This window comes from Aotus nancymaae, unplaced genomic scaffold (genome assembly GCF_030222135.1).
Source record: "Aotus nancymaae isolate 86718 unplaced genomic scaffold, 86718_ANA_hifiasm-v0.15.2.pri h1tg000009l, whole genome shotgun sequence".
Taxonomy (NCBI): Eukaryota; Metazoa; Chordata; class Mammalia; order Primates; family Aotidae; genus Aotus; species Aotus nancymaae.
Genome location: NW_026988420.1, coordinates 13,821,196 through 13,835,856, shown reverse-complemented (window position 1 = coordinate 13,835,856; position 14,661 = coordinate 13,821,196). Strand labels below are relative to the sequence as shown.

Below are 14,661 nucleotides of genomic sequence, written 5' to 3'. Positions count from 1 at the left end.
GACAGAATCTCGCATACCACTGAGTAGAACAAAATCCCCAGGAACCTTTCTAGAAAACAATTTGCCAGAATATTCATGCTTTTTAACATACTAATTCTACTAAAAAGCTATCCTGAGAAAATAGTCAGAGATGGCTAGATATTTAATGATGTTATTGCAATGTTATTTACAAAGGAAAGCCAAGAATATCTACAAAAGGGAAATAGTTGAATAAATTGTGTTATGCCACCATCTTAGAATGTTATAGAGATATAAAAATATTTTAAGTGCCATATTCATGTAAAAAAATATGTTAAACAAAAATAAAGAAATAGGACTAATATACTTCAAATTCATTTTAAAATTACAAAATACATATATATATATACACACACACAACTGTGTGTGTGTGTGTGTGTACAGAGACATGCATAATTTTATATAGATAAAAGACTAGAAGGAAATACAACAAAATTTTAATAGTAATTTTCTTTGGGTAGTAAGATTACAGGTTATTTTTTTCTTCTTTATAATTTTCTGTAACAAGTTTTCTACAACAGCATTTATAAGTGGAAAATTTGTTTTTTAAAAAGAAGCAGCTTTGTTTCTCTGTAAGTAGGCATTTTAAAAAAATGTGGGCTTGCTGGGCATGGTGGCTCATGTCATTAATCCCAACACTTTGGGAGGCCAAGTTGGGTGGATCACTTGGGGAGGTTGGGAGTTCGAGACCAGCCTGGCCAACACGGTGAAACCTCATTTCTACTAAAAATACAAAAAGTTAGCTGGATGTGGTGGACCACCTTAGGAGCTCAGACTTGCACTATGTGCATCAGTCACAGGTGCTCCTCCCCTCGCCTGCAGGAGTGGTGCCAGAGCGGACTTGTTGAGTGCAGGACTTTCACTACCACTCAGCAGTACCAAGGCCTCCCCTCCACATGGTGTCAGTGGAGGTGAGGCCATTCTTCACTTCATCCCTAAGGAGGAGAAGGAGGAGGAGAAGTAGAAGGAGGAGAAGACTAAGGCAAAGAAGGAGGAGGAGGAGAAGAAGGTGAAGAAGGCAAAGAAGAGAAGGAAGAAGAAGAAGAGAAGAAGTAATGAAATTCAAAATGTAAAATCTATAGTGCTTGAATCACAATTTTCAGATTCAGCTTTTGTACTGTCAATTGGCAAAACAACAACTTTTGTGAAAAACAACTTGTACAATTTTTGTGAAAAAAACTTTATTTTTTTCACACAAAAAAACAAACGTTATTGTTTTATTCTAATTGGTTCATACTTTGCAAGAGATGGTGAATCTAGAAAACTTTAACTAGGGATTTTATGACCTTCCCCTCCCCAACCCCAATCAAATCTGAACAAAGAGCTCAAACTACTTTTTTTCCTTCTTTTATTCCATAGCATGTAGAAGAATGCCACCATTGCAAAAGAGCAAGCTCTCTTAAATCCAGGGCCAAGGAGAGCAATCCCAATACTAAAGTCAAAAGAATCAATAAACATAAATAAAATTAAATCCATTCTATGTTTCAATTTGTCCAGTTTTTAAATATATTATTCAATCACAACCTTCATAAAATAAGAAATATTAAACACATTAACTTTAGATTAGAGGATGACAACTTTAAGGAAGTTGCAGGCATCCATTTAGATACCTGTGAAAGGTCAATTATTTTAATACTCTTTAATGTATTATATTTTATTAACATTTCTATAGCATTGTCAAGAAGAAAGGGAGGCCCCAGTGAACTGACAAGTAGGGTAGCATATAGATTTAAGTATCTTGCCTTATTTCTCTATGTAAATAAATTCCGTTCTGAAAAATATACTTTAATGATACAACTCCATTTATCCTCACCTTGTTGACTTTTTCATCTTATGTTTCCCAAATCAAATCCTCTACTGGTTTATTAGCATTTTGCAGTTTTAGTTTTATATTTTGTCAATGTATTAGGGACAGCTAATTGCCTTCCAATATCTGTTCTCTACTTCTTTCCTAACAAAATGCTGTTTATTTCATCACTTTGCCAAACAGTATAAAAGCTCAGTTTTCCAGGCTCTTGCCTCAGCCTCCCGAGTAGCTGGGATGACAGCTAAAGGTGTCAGTATGACTTAGTCCTGGACAATAAAATGCAAGTAGGGGCTTCAGGGAAGATGGAGCAGACATATTTTTCTTTATTCTTCTAAGCAAAACTAAAAACCATGTACATTATATTTCTTTTTATCAGCAAAAAACATAACTTTATTAGAAATGCTAAGCATCAGTAGTACTGTGGGAATTATGAGAATTTGAAAGATAGCTGCATATAGGGTGAAGAATCAGTAAGTAGAACTACAAAGCAGAAAAAAAAAATCTTATTTTTGCCTTCTATATCCCACTTTGGATATAGAAGGCAAAAATAATATAGCAACCCAGGAACACCAAATGCAAAGAAACTTCCTCTCCTCTCTGCCCACCGCCCAAAAAAGACTACTTTCTCTAGCCAAAGGAACATCAAAAGGGCAGCAAGACAGAAAAGTTTGAGGCAATAAATAACTCCAGACAAACACCAGAGAAAAAAGTGGAACTCCACCCCACCTCCACCAGTAAAAACCAAGTGGAAAGCCTAGACTTCCATCCCTGTCTGGCTATAAGAGGAGGCACCCCAACCTCTTTCCCTACATGGGGAACAAGAGAAAAGTTGGGACATTCATCCCCCTTGAGCATGAACTAATATCCCCCTTTCCCATCTGCGCTAGTGGAGACCACCTTAGGAACCTGGACTCACACCCCACGCATCAGTCACAAGGTGCTCCTCCCCTCACCTGTAGGAGTGGTTTCAGAGGTAACTTGTTGAGTGCAGTATTTTCACCACCACTCAGCAGTACCAAGTCCTCCCCTCCACATGGTGTCAATGGAAGTCCCTCAGAGAGCTCTGGGATCCATCTTCCAGGTTCAGCCCTCTGAGTCATTCTTTCTTTCTCATGAAAGGTAGCACTTGCTTTCTGCTGAGTAGTTTTCTCATCACGCTTCCTGCGTGTAGAAGTTTTGGGGTCCAAAGGCATCTTTTCATTTTGTATTCTCTGTCCCCTTTAATCCAAGCTAGTGGTGATCCTTAAAATACATTTCTCTTAAAGCTTTGTGGGTCTCCTAGGAATTTCACTGCGGATCTTTCCATTAAACAAAAGCCACATGCACAAATCTTTTTCAGATAAGCCCTCCTCTACCTTAAGATTCTGCTGAAATGGCTGCCGGATAAGGACCATCCCCGTAAGTTTCTTGGAAGTCCTCTTGTTTGACTGAATGGATCTGTCAGTCACATCATTAGTCATTCTTTAGAGGCCCTTTTATGTGACTGAAAAGTACTCTGAGGCAGAAACTGAGATCTTTCTTAAATATTAACAAACATTCTACAGCCACACTCAGCTTTGTCCTTAGTTTTTCTGACAAAGCCTTGGATCTGATCCTTGCTCAAGAAAGAAACCAGAATATTTCACCCTAAAATATGCTTCTTTAAAATAATTGTTTTTTTTAGCTAAAGGCAATTAAGATGCATAGGAGCTCTCTGCCTTCCCTGTTTGCCTAAAAGCAGAACAGAGAATTACAAAAACAAATGGTCTTTCAAACCTGAACCACTGTTCTTGCCTAAAGAGAGGATGGATGTAAATTCTTCATTACAACAACCTTTTTCAGCTTAGAGAAGGTGCCAGGGGAATCTGAGCAGACTTTCTTCTGTTAGTTTTCCTGTAAATTTATCGCCCACATTCTCCTGACTTTGGAAGCCTAAAACTGCTTTCCTTTGTCCTGTCACATCTCTAAAATTTATTGCTCTTTATTGAAGATCTTCTATAAGCTGGGACTCTAAATCATTCTAAGTCACTCTTGAGTTACTTTTCTCTCGTGTGAACTGCACTGCAGCATTACTAAATGTGCTTGTTTTTCTCTTGTTCATCTGTTTTCTGCTGCAGGAGTCTATCCCAACCACAAACTTATGAAGGTTGAGGAAAATTATTATTTCTCCCTTTCACTTGGAAGAAGCCATTTCTTAATTTTAGCATCATTTACTGTTTGGAGAGGCTGACATGATGAAAACCATCGAGTCCCAGCTCCTTCAGGTTTATCAGTCCTTTCTTTAGCGTACTTTCTCATCTCACTCTTCAAGCATAAATCAGGTGGCACCTTCAAGTCTAGTTGGAAATCTTAGCTACAGCACCCAGTTAATTATGTGTATTCTAATTTCTACATCACTGCAAGTGACAGTGTTGCTTTATAAAGCTTATGCTACCACATTAGAAGGATCCCCTTTCCTCCAGTTTCTAACAAGATTCTCTCCACTTTCCTTTAAGTCCTTCCTGGCAACCTTACCAAAGGACATGAGTCTACAGTTTTTTCAAGATACTATAGGTTTACACTAACAGTGTCTTCAATGTCCACCCACTACAAAGTTCCAAAGCCATGCCCACTTAAAATATTTGTTGCTGGACACCATGGCTCATATGACATTACTCCCAAAGCAATTCCAGCACTTTGGGAGGCCAAGGCAGGAGGATCACTTAAGCCCAGGAGTTTGAGACCGCTCTGCATAGTAAGATCGCATCTCTATAAGAAATAAAAGAATTAGTTGTAGTTGAGTGTGGTGGCATGCATCTGTAGTCCCAGCTACTAGGGAGACTGAGATGGGAAGATTGCTTGAACCCAGGAGGTCAAGTCTGCAGTGAGCTGTGAAAGCATCACTGCACTCCAGCCTGGAAAATAGAGAGACCTTAGCTCAGAAAAAAAAAAAAAATTGTTGACATCACCTGTCTTACTTCATTTGAACTGCTATATCGGAATAACATACGTGGGTAGCTTATAAACAATATAAATTAATTTCTCATAGTTCTGGAGGTTGGGAAGCCCAAGATGAAGGTGCCAGCAGATTCAGTGTCCAGTGAGGGCCCACTTCCTGGTTCACAAATGGCCATCTTTTCACTGTATTCTCACATAGCAGAAGGTGAAACAAGCTCTCTCAGGACTCTTACAAGGACACTAATCTTATTCGTGACAGCTACACCCTCTTGACTTAATCACCTCCCAAAGGCCCCATGTCCAAATACCATCTCATTAGGGATTAAGTTTCAACACAGGAATTTTGTGGGGACACAAAGTCACTTTACTGCATCAATCAACCTCTAGTGCCAGTATCAAATTAGTTGCCTACTGCATAACAATCATCCAAAACTTGGAAGCTTAAAACACATAGCTTAAGATTTATTATCTCACATAGTTTCTGAGAGTCAGGAATCCAGGAGTAGTTAGCTAAATGGTTCTGACTCAAATGTCAGCTTCAGGCAGGGACACAATCATCATGAAGTTTGGAGCAGGAAGAACGCTACTGGCTACTGGCTAGCGGCTTTGGTTCTTTGCTGTTTGGGCCATCCATAGAGATGCTCACTTGGCTAGATTCTCTTGGAGCAAGTGATCAGCAAAAGTGTGATGAAGAAGGAAACTGCAATGTCTTTAATAATCTAATCTTAAAATTAACATTCTGCTGTTTTTTATTGGTCACATAGACCAGTCTTGGCACAGTATGGAAGAAGAATGAATCCAGAGGGTGCAAATACCAGGAGGTGGTGGGGGCCATCTTGGAGGCTGGCTGCTGCAGTGGCTTGGCAATTCCTGACAGAGTCTCATTTATAATATCCAAATAAGGAAGGAAAGAAACAGGGAATGAAAGGGGGAACTTCTTCACATAACTGCTCTTTTCTTGGAGAAAAAACATGTTCAGGGAGCTCTCCAAAAAACTACTGTATGTCTTTGGCCTTTATACGATAAAACAGTTACCCCCTAAGTGCAAAGGAGCCTAGAAAAATGAGTATCTGCCAGTTTCTGCCTCAATCATAGAAAGAAGGCAGGAAAGTAGAAGGTTTGGTATGACTTTTTTTTTGAGATATAATTTCATTCTTGTTGCCCAGGCTGGAGTGCAATGGCACCATCTTGGCTCACCGCAACCTCTACCTCCTGGGTTCAAGTGATTCTCCTGCCTCAGCCTCCCAAGTAGCTGGGACTACACCATGCCTGGCTAATTTTGTATTTTCAGTAGAGACGGGGTTCCCCACATTGGCCAGGCTGGTCTTGAACTCCTGACCTCAGGTGATCCACCCACCTCGGCCTCCCAAAGTGCTGGGATTACAGGCGTGAGCCACCGTGCCCGGCCTGGTATTACTTTTGCATAGACAATCAACTGTCTGCCACAAAAGTTAAGTAAAAAGCACAGCAAAGATATACAAGTCAATGATTACAACCACATATTTTGAATATTTATTTCTAAATCCTAGAAATTATATGGTTTACCTCAAAGATGTCTGAAAGTTTGTTTTTAAGTTTATACAAATGTAAACAAAAAATGCTAAGTTAATATTCCTCACTATAATTATACAGAATTTTATAATAGCCAAAGACTGTTCATATATGTATTCTTTACAATAGCCTTAAAAGAAAAATAAAGCAAATATTATTATGGTAGCCCCACTTTACAGATGAGAAACATGAAGTAATGGTGGGACCATAGCTCAATGCACCCTTCAACTCCTGGGCTAGAGTGATGCTCCTGCCTTAGCCTCCCTAGTAGCTGGCCCTACAGACATGCCACCATACTGGCTACTTTTTAAACTTTTTTTAGAGATGAAGTCTTACTATGTTGCCCAAGCTGTTCTGAATTCCTGACTTCAAGCAGTCCTCTTGCCTCAGCCTCCCAAGTAGTTGAAATTACAAGCATGAGCCACTGCACCCAGTAAAAAAAAGATCATTTTTGACAACACTAATACTATAGTAATTTACTTAACCCACTATCACTAACATTAGGTTATTTCCCATTTGTCACTCTCCTGGTCAATCCTATCAAAATATTTTCATGCATTATTTTCCCTTCCTTACTTATTTTACCAGGATAAAATGCCACAAATTGGTTGACTGGGTCAAAACATACATACATTTTTAGAACCTTGCTATATACTGATTTCTAAAAGCAATTTAATATAATTTAGTTAACTAATTTAGACGCTGCCAGCATGAGTATACCATGAGGTTCACCAAAACCTCACCATCCCCAAATACTTTGCTGAATTCTTGCTTATTTAGAAAGAAATAAAATGCTCCTATAGTTTTAATTTGCATTTATTTGATTACTTGTGAGATCAAACACTTCTTTTTGTATTTTTTACTTGCTTCTTATGAGAACTATAAATTCACGTCTTTATTTCATTTATCTACTAGAGTCTTGAGATTTCTCTCATAAAATTAATAAGTTCTTTATTTCTCATAAACAGTCTTTGTTATTTGGTTTAAATATTTCTTCTAATGTTACCTTTTTTATTTTGGTTTTACCAACATTCAATTGTACAAAAAAAAGTTATATAATAATTCTATTTTATAAAATGCTCTTCAGTGTTTTGTTTGTTTTTTTCACTCCAAAATGGAAAAGTTAAGATGTCCACAGAGGTGATAAATATGATACCAGCTATAACGTTTATTCTCCTTTTAATCAGCATGGGGTTTATTTGGATCTATGATATTCAATTTAAATTTAGTTGCAGAATTCAAAAACTGTACTTAACTAAAGATGCCCTTTTGCACGCTGCTAGCTATAGATAGTTGATCGGAGTAAGATAACCCAAATAATGTGGAACTACTATAAATAATATAAATGCTGTGAATTTAAGTATAAAATCTGCTATAGGAAATCAGTAAGGCATGTGTAAACATTATCTAAAAGGGGCAAAACAGCTCCCAGACCCACACAAGGTGGCTATACCCTAATTGAAAGTGCTCTAACATTATCTATTTTAGAAGACAAATGGAGCTTCATTCAGAACGGGCACTGGTCAGCCACTGGTGTATAGGACAGGGAAAAAAGTTAAACTCGGCAAGGTCCACTCCAGTATATTCTACGTGAGTTGTCTGGTCTCAGGGTCTGGATGTTTCTGATCTGGAAGTGAGACTGTATAAATATGGCTGCCTGAGGCTATCTTTGCTAATGTTATCAAATCTTTGAATCCTAATTCATAATTCCTGTTAATATTGTAAGTGTCATACCTGTTCTCTTCATATTTTCATAGAATTGCACTGTAAGGCTTAATGGTCATATAATTCAAATAGAAAACTCAATCTGCAAGCCTTTCACATGAATTATTATCAAGACATGTTCCTCTATTCACTATTTCTATTTTCTGACTTTATTTCTTTAAAAAGAGCTCTGTTAAGAAATAATTAACAATAAGCTGCACACATTTAAAATGTACAACTCAAAAAGTTTGGACATATGTGTATTTACCTGTGAAACCATCATCACATCAAGATAGTGAACCTCCTAAATTTGTCCTGCCCTTTTGTATTCCTTTCCTCCCTTCCCCTGCTGTCTCCTCTGCATTTGATATGCTTCCATTGCTATATAGCAGTTATATTTTCCAGAATTTTTAATAGGTGTAATATCTTCTCTTTTGCCTGGCTTCTTTCACATAGCATAATTGTTCTGGGGTTCATACACATTGTTACAAATATTGCTGAGGAGTATTCCATTATATAGCTATACCACAATTTCGTTATTCAATTACTCATTGATAACCACTTTGGAAAACGGTTTTAGCAACTTCCTAAAAAAATACAAAAAGGCTGGACATGGTGGCTCATGCCTGTAATCCCAGCATTTTGGGAGGCTGAGGCAGGCAAATCACTTGAGGTCAGGAGTTCCAGACCAGCCGGGACACCATGGTGAAACCCCATCTCTACTAAAAATACAAAAATTGGCTGGGCTTGGTGGCGCACTCCTGTAACCTTAGCTACTTGGGAGGCTGAGGCAGGAGAATTGCTTGAATGTGGGAGGTGGAAGCCAGTGAGTCAGGATTGCACCATTGCACTCCAGCCTGGGCAACAGAGCAAGACCCTATCTTAAAAAATAAATAAATAAAAAATTAAAAAAAAAATTTTAAAAACCTACCTACTATTTCATTCCTAGGAATTCACTCGAGAAAAAAATGCATATGTTCATATAAAAACTTATACATGAATATTCATAGTATCTTTATCCATATTATCTAAAACTTAGAAACAACTCATCTCCATCTACACATGCATAGATAAACAAATTGTGGTATATTCATAAAATGACATACTACTTGGCAATAACTACTAATATACATAACAGACAATATGGATAAATCTCAAAATAACTAAGCTGAGTAAAAGAAGCAAAACAAAAGCATGAGTATTTATTTCTTGCCAATTCTTTTTTTAATGACCTGGTCACTTTTACAGCCTCTTACCCTTTACTTATTTTTTATAATCCCTATTTTATTTATTGAAACATATTAAACTATGTACATATGTATGTATTTATATATACATACTATATACATACAAACAAGGTCTCAATCTGTTGCCCAGGCTGGAGTACAGTGGCGTGGTGATGGCTCACTGCAGCCTTGACCCCTGAGGCTCCAGTGATACTCCCACCTCAGCCTCCTGAACAGCTGAGACTACAGGTGTGCACCACCACACCCAGCTAATTCTATTTATTGTAGAAACAGGGTTTCACTATATAGCCCAGGCTGGTCTTGAACTCCTGGGCTCAAGCAATCCTCTTGCCTCAGTCTCCCAAAGTGCTGAGATTATAACTGTGAGCTACTGCACCTGGCCATAAACATATTTATTTCATGTACTGTATATTTCTAATAGTTGAAATATCTATAGATCTCTTTCAGTTGTTTGCTGTTTCTGCTGACTCTTGCTTTTAGTGTTTTGAATTTTTCCCCCCTTGCTACATTTTGTAGTTTTAAAAAATGTGTATGAGCTTATTTGTTAGAATTTTAACTACAATTGGCCAGGCGCGGTGGCTCACACCTGTAATCCCAGCACTTTGTGAGGCCGAGACGGGTGGATCACGAGGTCAAGAGATTGAGACCATCCTGGTCAACATGGTGAAACCCCGTCTCTACTAAAAGTACAAAAAATTAGCTGGGCATGGTGGCGCATGCCTGTAATCCCAGCTACTTGGGAGGCTGAGGCAGGAGAATTGCTTGAACCCAGGAGACGGAGGTTGCGGTGAGCCGAGATCATGCCATTGCACTCCAGCCTGGGTAACAAGAGTGAAACTCCGTCTCAAAAAAATAATAATAATAATTTTAACTACAATTAGTTGATGAACACATTGATAGCACATTCCTCCATGGAGGATTTTCTATTGTTTTTACCAGGTAACCTAAGAGTATTACAGACTTAGGTCCATTTTGAATTAAAATCCTCCACTTGTGGAGTTTTAGAAACTATGAAAATTGTATAAATTAAGGCCTCAAATTCAAGTGAATGTGAGCTGATAACCAGGAATTATTAGGGAAGATTTTAAGTCTACCCAGAGCTGAATATTTTTGCAAGATGGTCTCTAATCAGGCTTCTAACCTTTATATGGGACCCAGGGATCTTTTTCTCTAGTCCTCATTCTGCTCCTTACACAAAGCTTCTATGCCAACAGAAATCCATGGATGCTCCCAAAGTATTCAGTGACTTTAGCACCTATTATCTCACAGGACATATTATACTTGTTTTGTTTTTTTTTTAAACTAAAAAAAGTTTACCTTATTTTCTTAATAGGCTCATCCATTCATGTTAAAGGATATTTTTTATACTGAATCCAGTACTTTAAATGTTTGGTGGAGGGAGGAATTTAGGCTCTCTTGTTATCATATTGCTACAAATCAGTCTATTATGTCTGCAACTGTGTTATAAAATTTAAATAGAATATTATATTAATTCCTGATACATTTTATTTTGGTATGTTGAGTATAGTCTCCAAGTCTGTCAAGAGCACTTAAAATCTTGATTGAGTCATCATAGTAGCTTACCTTAGAAGTTGTACATCATTTGCAAATTTTTCAACGTTCTTAGCCTTCACCAAAGTCACTGATCACCACAGCTTCTGACAAAAAGAAAAGCTTTAATATTAATTTTTAAAATCTTTATAGGAAATCCAACATAATTTCTTATTGCTCTCAGGTATACAGAATCACAAAGTAAATTTCCATCATAATCAAATACTAATAAATCAAGTTAAAACAGGTAAATCTTCACATCCCAATTACATCCCAATTTCTTTCTAACAGTAGTATTGAACTGAATGAAAAATATATTTATCATCAAGGGAAACCATTAGAAGTATAAAGGGTTGGCTTGGGTAAAGGGGGCTCTAGTACCTCTGAAATATCCAACAACCCCCATCTTCAAAAGGAAGAAACGCAGTTTATTTAAACTAGTACATTAAAGGTCACTGTTTACAAAAAGGCTGTGTGAGGCTTTCCTGAATGAAGCACGCTTTCTTCCCCTTAAATGTTCAGTAAAATTTTAGCTCTTCTCATATTTCTATTGTTTCACAGCACAAAACATAGAAGAGCACTGAAGGATCATAAAGGGAAGCTTCGAAGGGTTTCTTGCTTTTAACAACATCATGAAAACCCATGCCTGCTAGAATTTTTTCATTTCTACTTCACCACTTTTAGTTCATACCTTTTACTAATTTCAGTCACCAATGGCAATTTCTGTAAAATTTATCTCCAACATAAGAGCATGTATATGTGCATGCTTGTTTTCCCATCAGAAATAAGAGAAAACTTACACTTCTCTCCTTTAGTGCATTGCTCTTGTATGAAGAATGAATAAACCACTGATTTGTGGTCTGCATCTTTATATTCCGAGTAGCAACTTGGCAGGCTTAAATAGAAAACTTTGCTCTTGATATTCTTTTTTCTCAATATTTGATGGATATACTGCAATAAAGTAGGGGGAAAAAAGCACAGGCTTTGGATTCACATCAACCTGGGTTTAAATCTCAATCTTCGGGGAGAGAGATCCAAGATGGCTGATCACTAGCAGCTCGGGCTCGTAGTTCCCACTGAAAGCGCAGAGAACAAGAGGACGCCACACTTTCAGAGGAATATTTGTTGCTCACGGACCAAGAGATTCCCAGCAGAGGAGCCCCACGGGTCGCCAGGGCGACTCTTGTGGCTGGCGTGGCGGTTTTGCTGATGCCTTAGCGCGGCAGTTCTTGGTGCAGAGTCCGGAGATTCCCGGGCAGAAAAGCACCATCAATCTTAACACCGCTGTTTTGGCCGGTGCAGTGGATTGCTCAGATTTCGGTGCTGGGAATCAGCAAGTTGGACGTCTGCTCAGAGACCTAGTTAGAAAGTTGGTAATTACAAAGACGACAGAGGGATAAATATATAATGAAGGGAAGAAACCAGCGTAAAAAGGCTCAAAATCAGAATGCCTCTCCCTCTACAGGGGATTGCAATTCCTCATCAGTAACGGAACAAGGCTTAATGGAGAACAAGTGTGTTCCAATAACAGAAGCAGGTTTCAAAAGGTGGGTGATAAGAAACTTCTGTGAATTAAAAGAACTTGTTCTAACCCAATGCAAAGAAACTAAGAACCTTGAAAAAAGGTTTGACGAAATGTTAACGAGAATGGACAGTTTAGAGAGGAATATAGGTGAATTGATGGAGCTGAAAAACACAACATGAGAACTTCGTGAAGTATGCACAAGTTTAAACAGTCAAATTGATCAAGCAGAAGAAAGGATATCAGAAGTCGAGGACCAGCTCAGTGAAATGAAACGAGAAGACAAGATTGGAGAAAAAAGGATAAAAAGGAATGAGCAAAGTCTCCAGGAAATATGGGACTATGTGAAAAGACCTAATTTACGTTTGATAGGTGTACCTGAATGTGACAAAGATAATGAATCCAAGTTGGAAAATACTCTTCAGGATATCATTCAGGAAAACTTTCCCAACCTGGCAAGGCAGGGTAATATTCAACTCCAGGTAATACAGAGAACACCACAAAGATATTCTTCAAGAAGACCAACCCCACGGCACATAATCGCCAGATTTACTAGGGTTGAAATGAAGGAGAAAATACTAAGGGCAGCCAGAGAGAAAGGTCAGGTTACCCATAAAGGGAAACCTATCAGACTTACAGCAGATCTCTCAGCAGAAACCCTACAAGCCAGAAAAGAGTGGGGACCAATATTTAACATCCTTAAAGAAAAGAACTTTCAACCCAGAATTTCCTATCCAGCCAAACTAAGCTTTATAATCGAAGGAAAAATTAAATCTTTTGCAAACAAACAAGTACTTAGAGACTTCACCACCACCAGGCCTGCTTTACAAGAGCTTCTGAAAGAAGCACTATACATATAAAGGAACAACCAATATCAGCCTTTCCAAAAATATATCAAAAAGCAAAGAGCATTAACACAACGAAAATTTTACACTAACTAATGGGCAAAACAGCCAGCTAGCATCAAATGCCAGTATTAAACCTATATATATTCTAATTGGATAAAAAGCCAAAACCCATCGGTATGCTGCATCCAGACCCATCTCACATGCAACGATACACAAAGACTCAAAACAAAGAGAAGGAGGAAGATTTATCAACCAATCAGAGAGTAAAAATAAACAAATAAATAAAAAGCAGGAGATGCAATTCTCACCTCTGATAAAGTAGACTTTAAAGCAACAAAGAGCAAAAGAGGCAAAGAAGGACATTACATAATGGCAAAAGGATCAATGTAACAAGAAGAGCTAACAATTTTATAGATCAACGAGACAGAAAATTAACAAGGACATCCAGGACTTGAACTCAGACCCGGAACAAGTAAACTTAATAAACATTTATAGAACTCTCCACTTCAAATACACAAAACATACATTACCACCCACACCTATTCCAAAAGCAACTACATAATTGGAAGTAAATCACTCCTCAGTAATCGCATAGCATTTCATAGGTTTAAATGAAATATTGGTTGGCTGCTTGTTTGTTATTTTCTTCCCTTATTCCTTCCTGTCTACATCAAGTATAATTATTGGTATAAAAGAGGTTTTCAATACCCATTACTAAACTGCATTCTAGCCTGGGCAAGAAAGCAATACTCCCATTCTCTCTCTCTCTTTCTCTTCCTTTTTCTTCCTCTTCTTCATCCTTTTTTTTCTTTCTTTCTAAATAAAAAAAAGTCTCAATCTTCTACTTAGTTACTGGCCAGTCTGAAGCAAATTTTTAATCTCTCTGAGCCTAGGGAAAATAAGATGGGTCTTAATATATATTTACAAGAATCAAATGATATAGCATATATATAGTGTCAGCAAAGTGCCTAACATATAACATACACTCTATTATGTTAGCTTTCCCGTGTAATTTTATGTTTCATTTTCACTTTACTAAATCTGTCAAAGGAATTTCCAGGCTAAATTTTGTTACATTATAGCCTTGATTAATTCTATAGTTCTGTCCAACAATTATCAATATTATAGGCCAGGCGTACTTGGCTCACAACTGTAATCCCAGCACTTTGGGAGGCTGAGGCATGAGGATTGCTTGAGCCTGGGAGTTTGAGATCAGCCTGAGCAATATAGTGAGACCTCATCTCTACAAAAATAAAAAACAAAAAGATTTTGCAACACTTAATACTTTCAAAATAGCAGCACATCAATACTACTACTACTGAATATATCCCACCAAGAAAGTACATTTCAAAAGCTATATTCTAAAGTCACTAGAATTTGTTCCTTTTTGTGTGTGGTTATGTCACCAAAATGTGATATAGTTGTGTAAACTTGTTTCAGCTCCTTTTCAGATTTTTTTTCATTCTACCTTTTTATTTAATCCCACTTTTGAATATG

General features: G+C 37.6%; 1 protein-coding gene across 5 annotated transcripts in view; it reads right to left on the bottom strand.

Moving 5' to 3' along the window:
• CAB39L (calcium binding protein 39 like) overlaps positions 1-14,661 on the bottom strand; it is a 151,451-nt gene that overhangs the window by 116,807 nt on the left and 19,983 nt on the right. For 3 of the 5 annotated variants that reach the window (XM_012465120.3, XM_012465121.3, XM_012465118.3), the window contains exons 2-3: positions 11,595-11,745; positions 10,828-10,901 (exon numbers count right to left, since the gene is read on the bottom strand). The gene's annotated coding sequence lies outside the window, so the exon portion shown is untranslated. Of the gene's footprint in view, positions 1-10,827; positions 10,902-11,594; positions 12,153-14,661 lie in introns of all 5 variants that reach the window. The other 2 variants (XM_064373571.1, XM_012465119.3) reach the window with 2 other exon arrangements.